This window comes from Poromitra crassiceps, assembly GCF_964638095.1.
Source record: "Poromitra crassiceps genome assembly, contig: HAP1_SCAFFOLD_550, whole genome shotgun sequence".
NCBI lineage: Eukaryota > Metazoa > Chordata > Actinopteri > Beryciformes > Melamphaidae > Poromitra > Poromitra crassiceps.
The window spans coordinates 81,728-93,476 of record NW_028151858.1 but is presented as its reverse complement, the minus strand read 5'-3'; positions in this window follow the sequence as shown (position 1 = coordinate 93,476).

Here is an 11,749-nt window from a genome sequence, read left to right as displayed (position 1 = left end):
CCATACATACACACACACACACATATATATATATATATATATATATATATATATATATATATATATATATATATATATATATATATAAATAATCTGTATATATATATATATACATACATAGACCACATAAAAAGCAATAAGGCCACAAACTGCTGAATAAATTCTAGTCTTGAATCTGCTGCAGTTTATTGAGTTGCTTCCTGTCTGAAGGCAGGCTCTGAGTGAATTAGTTTAGTACAGAGTAGTTTACGCTTTTATTTTGAAGGCGGAAAGGGGAAATGCTACGTGTGAACTGACGCTGGTCTGTCAGTCTGCTAGCGAATGTGCTAGCAAAGAACAACACTACAATCAGTCAGTCCATGCTCGTATAGGCTGCGCTGTGTGAAGCAGAGCTGACTCTGGATTAGAAAAGTAGGCTAAGGAGAGAAAAAATCAGCCATCAGCCATAGCGTTTTGTATGGTTTTCTGATTAAAAAGTGTTACATCTTGGTTCACACCAAAAGCATCTAAGAAGCGTCGCTTCACTCAGCGTGGAGCGGCCAGTGTGTTCGGTTTCCCCTTACCCCGTTCGCCGGGCGCTTCTGGCTCATACTGAGCGCATTAGCGCCCGGCGAATGTAACGCATTTCCCATTTTACACTGTGCCATTTTCACGTCTAGGTCTAAATGCTGGCTCCTACCTGAGTCTTCACGTGAAGTTAAGACGCTATCCGATGTAAAACATCCTCTTCTTTTAATGACACCTAGTTGTTGCATCCAAATTGTTGCATAAAATCCACTTTTCTGTCGCTCAAAAACCGAAAACCATATATCTGGAGCACCTCGAGCAACCTGGAACAACGACTCACTGTTTACTCAACAATGCCCCCCACACTTCCGAAATGGTATTGCACCTCCATTTCTGCATTTGTGCCAAGCAGTAACAACGTTAACAATGTTTTCATCCTCCATGTTTAAGTTATTATTTCTTTCTTCAGATGTATTTAGACTACTAGCCAACCTATTTTTAAAGCAGCAAGTTTTAGTTTGTAGAGAAAATCGCCCTGAGCTAAGTAGGCTACAACTCGCTAATAAGAAAATGCAGAAATGTAGGTGCAATACCATTGCGGAAGTGTGGGGGGCATTAGTGAGTAAACAGTGAGTCGTTGTTCCGGGTTGCTTCAGATCAGAGAAGAAGAAGGAGCGGTGCTCCAGATACATGGTTTTCGGTTTTTGAGCGACAGAAAGGTGGATTTTATGCAACAATTTGGATGCAACAACTAGGTGTCATTAAAAGAAGAGGATGTTTTACATCGGATAGCGTCTTAACTTCACGTGAAGACTCAGGTAGGAGCCAGCATTTAGACCTAGACGTGAAAATGGCACAGTGTAAAATGGGAAATGCGTTACATTCGCCGGGCGCTAATGCGCTCAGTATGAGCCAGAAGCACCCGGCGAGCGGGGTAAGGTTTCCCCTGTTTACAAAGATGCTGAAATGAAACTCCCTCTGCAAGGCTTTGCTTCAGTCACTTTGTTGATGCAGTGATGCCAGATATATGGTGAGTTTCCACCCCCATTTGGTGCATTAGAGGGCCATCAACCTGGCAACCACGCAGTTTTTTTTACACAGCAGTGAGGGACGGTCTGAGCAGGTTTTGACAGTATATTAGGACGCCAACTAAAGCTTCACACGAGCCGCGCAACGAGGAACTAGGCTGTAGAGAGATAACCCCCTTAGCCAGCTGGTTCAGGGACTCTGCCCACAAACACAGGCAGAGCCACCAGACAGAAACCCCATTAGACTAAACCAAATTATAAGGAAACAAAAGAATCAACACAAAAACAGAGCAAATTGGAATGCTATTTGGCGCTAAACAGAGTGTACACAGTGGCAGAATACCTGAGCACTGTAACTGACCCAAAACTGAGGAAAACCTTGACTATAGTATGTACAGACTCAGTGAGCACAACCTGGCCATCGAGAGAGGCCAAGTTCCAAGTTTATTTGTATTTGTATATATATTTTTTTAACTACAGTGTCCACATTTTTCTACTTTGTATTTTCATTCATCTATACCCTTATATATTGCACCTTTTAAGTTAATGTTTATACTCTTATGTACAGCTGTTTACACACTTTAGAGATCTTCTATTGTATGCCCATGCTTAAGTTAACTATGCTTATATATACATACCGGTATATATATTATCTGATTGCAATGTTAGATAGCTGTTTACACAGCTCCTTAGTATTTAATTGTAAGCATACTCTTAAGCTAACTTATGTATATTAGCTATATTTGAGTGCAATGTTACACTTCTTTATTCTCCTATATCTTTAAGTGTACGCACATTTTTTGCTTTTGTTTTCATTTTACACTTGCTTTGCAATGTATACATATGTTTCTCATGCCAATAAAGCCCCTTTGAATTGAATTAGAGAGAGAGAGAGTTGTGCACACGTTACCAGATTCGTCTATTTCTCTCTCACACTAGGCTAGTGAATAAACAAAGGAGATCATCATATCGTTCTCAGTGATTCTAGAAGATCATTCCACTAGTCTATATCTAATTCTGATTCAGTCTTACTTTTACTTGCGTTTCCAAAGTTGGCCTTGCTTATTCGCATGTAGGTTAGTTGTAGACTGGATCGGAGCACAAATAAACCTTGATCAGAGGCCTAGTTCTCCTGGGTCTAATTGTCCGGGCAGCGATATTTGTTTCCAATGATGGCGAAGGCATGACCCGCCCCTCTCTGCCTCTGATTGGCTGACTGCACTCGGCCAAGCTGATGTGATTGGATGAACGTTTGACGCTAGGCCAATCAGAGGCAGAAAAGGGCGGGTCATGCCTTCGCCATCATGGGGAAAATTGATCGTGTATCTTCTTCTTCTTCTGCTTCTTCTTCCGTTTGGTTTTACGGCGGTTGGCATCCAAGATGCTGCATTACCGCCTCCTTCTGGACTAATCCATCCAATGTTTCCCTACTCCATTACAGTCTTGTTAATTATTAGTCCAGATTCTCTCAAAAACGGACCAGTAGGCTATAGTTTCTTTCCATCCACTGCTCCCACACATCCCATTATATCCTTCACACTGGCCTCTATTCAAGGGTAGCTTTGATTCTGTCATTGGTAGGGACATATCCCGGGGAGGGTTGGCAGGGCCGGCACGTGTGCCGTGGAAAAATGTGGGACATTTGAAGCCAGATTGAGAGAAATAACCCATTTTAAATTAACAGTTTGTGATGTCTTATTCTCTTAACCACCAATATCTGATCATTTCTCATCTTTTTGCAATTCCAGCATGGGCCACACAGGGGGTTAGAATTTGTAGAAGCAATAAAATCATTGTCAAGTCTTCTTGGAGCGTGATCTGATATTAATAAGTGTCAGTAGTGTCACATTAATATGAACTAGGCTATTCTGAGGCAGAGTAACATGTACTGTACAGTACATAGGCTTGACTCCAGCCTATAAACTACCTCCAACCGCTAGAGGTAGTTTATATAAAGGATTTTTATTTTTTTATTTTTTTGCCGATTTCAGACGGCAGCCCGTCTTTATTGTCACACAACACACTACAACACATGCATGCAGCCACTACACACACTCATGCTGACGGTGGCCGGTGAAATATGTCCTCTGCATTTGACCCATCCAGGCTTGTCCTTTCCTCCAGGGGGCAGGCCAGGAGCAGTGGTCGCTATTTCTTTCCAGCGCCCGGGGACCTTCATTGGACCATCATTGGACCAACTTCAGATGTTGTCGTCACTGGTCGGATGACGATCTCCTGCATGTTTTTAGTGGGGGGTTATGTACGGAGGAACCCCCTGGGGGGTACGGGGAGAACATGCAAACTCCACACAGAAAGGCCCTTTCGACGAGATAGCCCACCTGGGCAGTACTAGGCACTGAAGATATGGGGGGGTCACAACTCCAGCGCCCACAGCGTCCCAGGTGGGAATCGAACCCAGGACCTTCGAGCTGTGAGGCGACAGCGCTTACCACTGCACCACCGTACCGAGTATATATAACTGATAACAGCAGGGGGTCGCCCTCGGGCCTGATCCACTATGCGGTGAAGATGTCAACACAGAGAACAGATGTGTGTCTGCTGGATACGGCTGAACTTGACTGTTATGTGGAGGCTTAAGCTACAGTACCTGAAATGTGTGAGTGTCTGAAATGTGTGCTGAGCTAATGAAAACATGAATCTTACATGCAGCGTTTAAAATGTACAGTAAACGTTAGCCTTGAATGAATTATGTCTGTTGTTCCTCCTCCTGTGCTTGAATGTCTGTTTAAAACATAATGGTAAATAAATATAAAAAGTTGATATTCAGTCTGTTTATTTGACTATCATCAAATTAAATACACCCATTTATCCTTGTGGACAATTCAGAATATTTACAATTCCTATATTCACAAAGATTTCCTTTTTCTTTCGTGTTTAGTTGGGAATTAACAGGGCGAGTGTGCAGGTTGGTATGTAAATGAGTACTAGTGAAAACACACACGTGCATGTATGCACACGCACACACACACCCTCCACAGACAGTTGTTGTCACCCAGGAGGTGAGGAAGGAGAGTGATTGCTGCACATTCCTGACAGGGGGGTTAGCGGGAGTCACCTGGCAACCGTCACCTCCGGTCTTTCACCCCGGGTGGGATTGGGTGGGTGAGGTGTCTGAATGACAGCCAAGCTCTCTGTCCAGTCTATGTCTGCAATCAACCAATCAGCTGGAGGCTAAGACAGAGCCGGTCAACCACAGCAGAGCACTAATTGTTCTGTCTATTCACTAAAAACTCTCTTCTCTCTAATTGAGACTTGCCAACGCTACATGCGTACAAGCTGTATGTAGAAAGAGAAACACAATGAAGATATCCAGCTGAAGAACTATATGACATGGTTTCCTGTAGTAGTGAGGTGGCATTGCATATAGGATATAATAAAGGTGATGTACAGATGCACTGACTTGATATTTTCTTAACTGGAGGTTGGGAAACAGAAAAACCTTCTTTATTTTATTAATACATTGATTTAATTAATACAATAAGCAATAAAGTTTAATAGTGAAACTTGATTTTCAATTAAACGTTGGATGAAGACATTATTCAAATATGCTGCCACAGATCATTCATGTAGGCTATAGGCAATGCTTGTTGTGACTTAAGTTACTTTAGTTAATGCCAGGCTAGAAGTACACTGAAGAGATTGGGTTTAAATTCATTGTGCCTTTAATATGAACTCGCCTTGTTGATGTCACTGTTCTGGTTTAATTCATGTTAGTAAATATTTTTTTGTGACAACATTTTTTAGAGTTTTTTTAAACATAAACATTTACAAATGATACATACAAATACTAAAGAGAGACAAAACAATAACAAAAAAAGGACAGGACCAAGACAAGACACCCTACCCTCCCCCCTTGCCATATCAACAAAAACATTTCTCATCTACAGCCATAGGGTATCATTATTCACACATATATTATAACTCATATCATCATAACATATCTCCATCATGAAACAGTCTTAAGCCACATCAGAAAAAGTAGAGAAAGTAAACCACATCCAACAGTCGCCAACCCCACAGATCTCATGTTAGTAAACCTTAGGGACAATATATCTTCCGTATATGTCAATGCAAAATATGACGCTCTGTATGGTGGCTCAGAAAAAATAATGGTGATATTAGCTACATGTTATTCTGCTGTAGTAATCACAAATCAGACAGTTTCACAAGCTCTGCATTTACTTTGTAATGACATTCTTACATTGTTGTTTACATTCTAGCAATGCAATGTCAAAAACAAACATAATTATGCATAATCAGACTGTCACTGAACTTTAATTCATTGATTACGTGTTTGGTTGGACAGAGAGAAGTTTGTTTCGGCCTGCAGAGAGTGGAAGGCGCTCTTCAGGTAAGATGCAGCGGTGTCTCTTCAGACTAGTTGACCAAGTGAACATTTTCTTACAGCAGTCACACCAGTAGCCCGTTCCAGTGTGAATGTGTTTGTGTGCTGTTAGGTAACTTGGGTCATTGAAACTGCTTCCACATTGGTCACAGTGGTAGGGCTTCTCTCCAGTGTGAATGCGTTTGTGTCTTTTTAGGTGACCTAACCGACTGAAACTGCTTCCACATTGGTCACAGTGGTAGGGCTTATCTCCATTGTGAATGCGTTTGTGTGTTTTTAGGCTACCTAACCGACTGAAATTGCTTCCACATTGGTCACAGTGGTAGGGCTTATCTCCAGTGTGAATGCGTTTGTGTGTTTTTAGGTTATCTAACTTACTGAAACTGCTTCCACATTGGTCACATTTGTAGGGCTTCTCTCCAGTGTGAATGCGTTTGGGTCTCTTGTTGGTGTCTCTCTGTTTCTATAAAGACACAAAGAAAGAATAAGGACATGGGGGCACAGTGTGTGTGTGTGTGTGTGTGTGTGTGTGTGTGTGTGTGTGTGTGTGTGTGTGTTACAACATCCATCAGTGATACAACAGTGATATTTTTCTCACCTCTTCTGAAGAATTCATTTGGACAATGCTCCTCCCCTCCTACGCCAGATGTCTGTCCTCCTACCAAGCAGCTCTGTAGATAGAGCAGGGTTAAATTAAATCAGTCATAAACAATTTAATTACAAATTGGAGTCTCAAACTCTTTAGGAAATTGTTCGAAATTGAATGGTATGTTGCTTAAAATCTATTGAGATAATCATAGGTTTGGAGGTATACAAATATTACAATCTAAAGGTTGAAGATTTGTGAGTTCTTAAATAGCAGAGGATGATTTCAATGAAAACATTAAGACAGATTGTGTGTGTGCGCACACGTGCGTGTGTGTGTGTGTGTGTGTGTGATTGTGTGTGTGTGGGGGGGGGGCCTGGATGGAAAAACCTCACTCAAGAGTTTTATGGCTATGGGCGGAAGACCGTGCTGTGCTCCAGGAAAAATATCCCACCCAATTATTTCGTTCCATTTAGAAAACATGGGCGACACGAGTAGCTAGCGTTAGCAAAAAACAAACACTTTGTTTGGTATGTCCATGCTTCTTATTTTTTATCTAACTGGTAGCAACTGCCTAGTGCCTACTGTCGCATTTTTTATGGGGGAACGAAAACACTGCAGCACAGGCCACCGGAAGACGGGGGTGGGTCTTCTTCTGTCTTCCTGCCTCAGTAACGCGTCACCAGGCTCTCTCCACTCTGAGAGAGCCTGGTGACACGAGGTTAGGGTAAACATCAGCACCACAGGTAACTTCAACAAAGCTGTGAACGACCTGAGAGACAAGGCAAGAAGGGCTTTTTATGCCATCAGAAGAAACATAAAGTTGGACATCCCATTTCAAATCTGGCTCAAAATATTGGACTCCGTTATAGAACTAATTTCCCTTTATGGTTGCGAGGTCTGGGGTCCACTTGCCGACCACGATTTTACAAAATGGGACAAACACCAAATTGAGACTCTGCATGCAGAATTCTGCAAAACCATTCTCCGTGTCCAACGGAAAACCCCAAACAACGCACGCAGAGCAGAATTAGGATGATACCCACACTAGTTATCAAAATTCAAAAGAGAGCATTTAAATTGGGTATATAGGGTATAATGCAGCAATCCTAAAGTTAAATTCAAGACTTTTTCCAAGACCCTTCCAATACATTTCAAGACCCCATCGCCACTTTGAGCTGTAACCGATTACATCAGCGACACACCTTCAACTAACTGTAGCAGGTGGTACCTGCGGCTTGCCGTACACACCTTGAATGCAGATAGAGAGCTGTATCTAGTGGGGGAGGTGTGTCTTGTTTTAGACTCTCTTCCGGGCAGGACAGAGGAAAAGTTTGGTGTGTCCTGTCCTCAACTTCCTCAAGATAGGCTTGAGTGTCTGCTCATTCGGTAAGCGATTAAGAGTGTGTTATTTTATAAGTAACTTGAAGGGAATCATTGTGTTTTACTTCGATTCGAACTCAAGCTCTCACATATTGCCCTATCGCTGCCAGAGCAGCGCCACTGGATGAACACTCATTTTACTCCAAAAATGAACTTTTTTTATAAAAACCAACCATCCACCAGCATGGTATGCATGAGAACGGCGCGGGACCCAGCAATCGCTGTGATTGCGTCACGTCCGCCCGCCATCATGCAATCACTTCGCTTTTCATCCAGCTCACTGCTGGACGCGTTAAAGTTGCTTTCTTAGCCGAAGCTACCTCCGTCTTCACAGCCCACCAAACTACAGGCGTTCGGCGGACGAGACCCAGACAGGCATCGGGGCTCCGAACCTGTCCTCTTCGCCTCGGGCGGCGGAAGTCATCGAAAGCTAAGACTGTTTTCGTCTTCTATTGTTAGCCCATTCTGTCTGCTAAGTATGGCTTTTACCGCTGTGCAAATAGCCTCGACTAGCGTATTATTGACCTTCTCCTCGGCATGATGAGGAGTTTTCTCTGAGACTACAGCTTCGCTAGCCGCTAGCTTCGCTAGCCGCTAGCTTCAGCTGCGGTTATGCTCGCTTCCCCGGGTGTTACCCAGGGTGGAGGCTTGCTTCACAGGTGTGTTAGCTTGCGCTGGTCTCTCAGTTCATTACACTAGCCTCAGCTGGTTCCTAGTGATGCTTGTTTTCCTTGGGATAGACAGGCTGTGTTAGCTTGCCTCCCACTCGGGAAGGCAAGCTTTCTCCTCGGCATGAGGAGTTTTCTTGAGACTGACAGCTTCGCTAGCTGCTAGCTTCGCTAGCTGCTGGCTTCAGCTGGCGGTTATGCTCGCTTCCCCGTGTGTACTCAGGGCAGAGGCTCGCTTCACAGGTGTGTTAGCTTGCGCTGGTCTCTGTTCATTATACTAGCCTCAGCTGGAAAGTGGCTAGTCATGCTTGCTTTCCTTTAGGTTAAGACAAGCTGTGTTAGCTTGCCTTCCCGCTCGGGTAGGCATTATAGTGCACGGGCGCTAGCATACGGAGTTCGCTTGTAGCTATTAACAGATTAGCTAGTAAGCTCCTCTCACGCTAGCCGTAGCTAGACAATAGGCTCGGTTCTTCGCCCTGTTCTCAGGGCACGGCTTGGAGGTTGCTTAGCTCACTTCAGAGGTGCTAAGCTTCCTTATTTACCTTCTACCCTCTTGCCTAGCTAGGGACCCATTCCTCTAGGCTAAGAGTGTTCACCTTATTATGTGTTAGCCATTGACCTATATATAAATGGACCAACATAGCTCATTGACTTTGACACAGCAAAATGAAGCTCACTTCCGGATATGTTTGATTTCGTTTGATTGGTTGAATGAATGAATGCTACACGGAAGTACGAGGGGAGGGGGCGGCTGCCCCTAGCGGCTGCCGGGGGAGTTTCCGAATTTGTCTCCCTTATCGCCGTAATGCATTATGGGTAGTCAGCTACTTTGGCTAATGTAGCCGCTAACGCTACTTACTTTACATTGCAGTAAAACAGCACTGAATGACCAAATTGATTTAACTTTTAACCATTTCGAGTAACACTGTTTCCATACGGACCCCCAGCATTGGTTAGTTGTTTATAACGTGACTCTATTTAAAACCTTATAACGTACTCCGGTTTCTGTGCTGAATCCAATGGTCTGAATGTCTGAATACAGAGACGGCTTAAGGCTTTATCTAATGGTATAAATAACGTTATATGGTCCTCCATGTTATGGACGTTAGATGTATGGTATCTATATAGTTATGTGTGTCTACTAACATTATTAAAATATCATAAAGTAACGGTATTTTCTGATAAATGCTCAACTATTACTTGCCACCTGATGCCTTGCGGCACATTGCTGCCTCTACCGGTCGGAAGTATTACTGTTCTTATTATCCGATGTTTGTCGTCAATTTTCCTCGAAATGGGGGTATCATTTGGAAAACGGAGCGCGTTAGAGCATGAAAAAGACTTGAAATTGTTTTTTCAGACCATACACTAATTTGGAAAGTGTTTATTTAAGACGTAGACCGAGAGAGAAGTTGGCTCGTTTCCCAGATAGTTGAATGGTGATGTTCCCGGGAGTGCTACACAAGCTGCGACCCCCACTGGCCATTTGAAAGAAGGCAATTTCCGCATAGGCATAAAAAATAGGCAGGCTGAAATGCCCACTGGTGTTAGCACATACTGCTTGTAGGCTTGTACGCGTGTAGCTATTACTGGCTTCGCCCCCGGACTGGGGGAGCGTTCGGAGATATTTAGCTGAGCGAATACGCTAGCTAGGTAAGCTCGATTCACACGTGTGTTAGCCGCTTCTCTCAGTACTTACGCTATCTTAGCAAGCTTTGCTTGTCTGCTAAGTGTTGCTTTGCCGCCGTGCAAATAGCATCTACTAGATTGTAACTTCCTCTGAGGAGTTTCTTCTGAGATTGACTAGCTTCGCGAGCCGCTGGCTTTCAGCTTGCGGTCACGCTCGTTCCCCCTTGTTACGCAGGGTAGAGGCTTGCTGCACTGGCTTGTGCGCTGGCTTGTGTTAGCTCACGCTTGTCTCTCAGTGCTTACGCTAGCTTAGCTAGTGGCTTGTTCACGCTTGTTCTCTCGGGTTAACAGGTTGTGGGTGTTGTTGCCTTCCCTTCGGGCTAGGCTATTGCCGCTTACGTTACCGTTGCACGCGCACGTTCGCTAGCCTCCGGGTTGCTTACTGTCTAGCCTGTGCTTCATGCTAGTTTGCTAGTTTGCTTAAATGGTACTCCCACTAACAGGGTGTGGCCTGCGGGAGCTTGCTATTTTAGTGATTAGCTTCCTGCTTTCTCTTGTGCTACTGAGCAGGGAAAGTCAGCGAGGGGATGGGCCTTGTGTAAGGCTACATTAACCGAGTATGAACCGGCACGATGGGTGCGTGTTCTGCCTTGGGCATGAGCACGCTACACAGGCACTTTGAACCCTCGGTCTTGCAGCTGCTGGGCTATCTTCAAGATGGCCGTGCTGCGTCATAGAGCTTCGCTCTTCTTGAGGAGGACATTCCTCCCAGCGGTACGCCTCTCGAGAGAAACGTGTCCGTTGAATCTCTCTGGCCTGTCGTGGGTGAAGCCCCTGCTGCTCAGGGCGAACAGGGCCAGGGGCCCCAGTCCGAATTAGACGAGCAGTCTGGAGTTAGAGCGGGGCAAATTCCCCGGGTACGACCCCCTAGTCGAGACCGCCCAGGAGGAGGTTCCCGATAGGGAGGAGGCTTGGGATGGTGCGACCACCGTCACTGCGGAGGCGGAGGCTCGCGCGGAAAACGAATGAGCCCTTCAAGGGAGCAGTTTCGTGGGGTGATGCCCTGGGCCGCAGCTAAGCTGGGCATTTCCTGGGCTGAGCCACCCCAGCCCCTGCATTAGTGCTACAGGGGTGCTCTTCAGACGTGGCAGGCATCTCGCCCGCCGCGTCACATGCCGCTAACATGGCTCCTTGGTCTACAATGGACATACCGCCCCTTGTTGGCGCTACACGTCCGGCAGGGGCGTCAGCTCGCCAAGGTCTGGGCTCAGTGCCAGCCTTCGGCTTGTAGCTCTGAGGACAAGCCCACCGCCCTTGGTGCCCAGGGCCCGGGTTGGTTGGGAGCTCTCCTTGGGTCCCATTCCCTTTGCTGGGGCACCCCCTGCAAGCGCAAGGAGCCTGACAGGGGGCCCAGCGCACCTTGGTCCATGGCCACGGCCTGGCCTCGGTTGGCAGCGCTCAGGTCAAGCCCACGGTCAGCTTGCCAAGGTCTGGGCTCAGTGCCAGCCTTCGGCTTGTAGCTCTAGGGACACGCCCACCGTCCTCGGTGCCCAGGGCCCGAGTTCGGTTAGGAGCTCTCCTT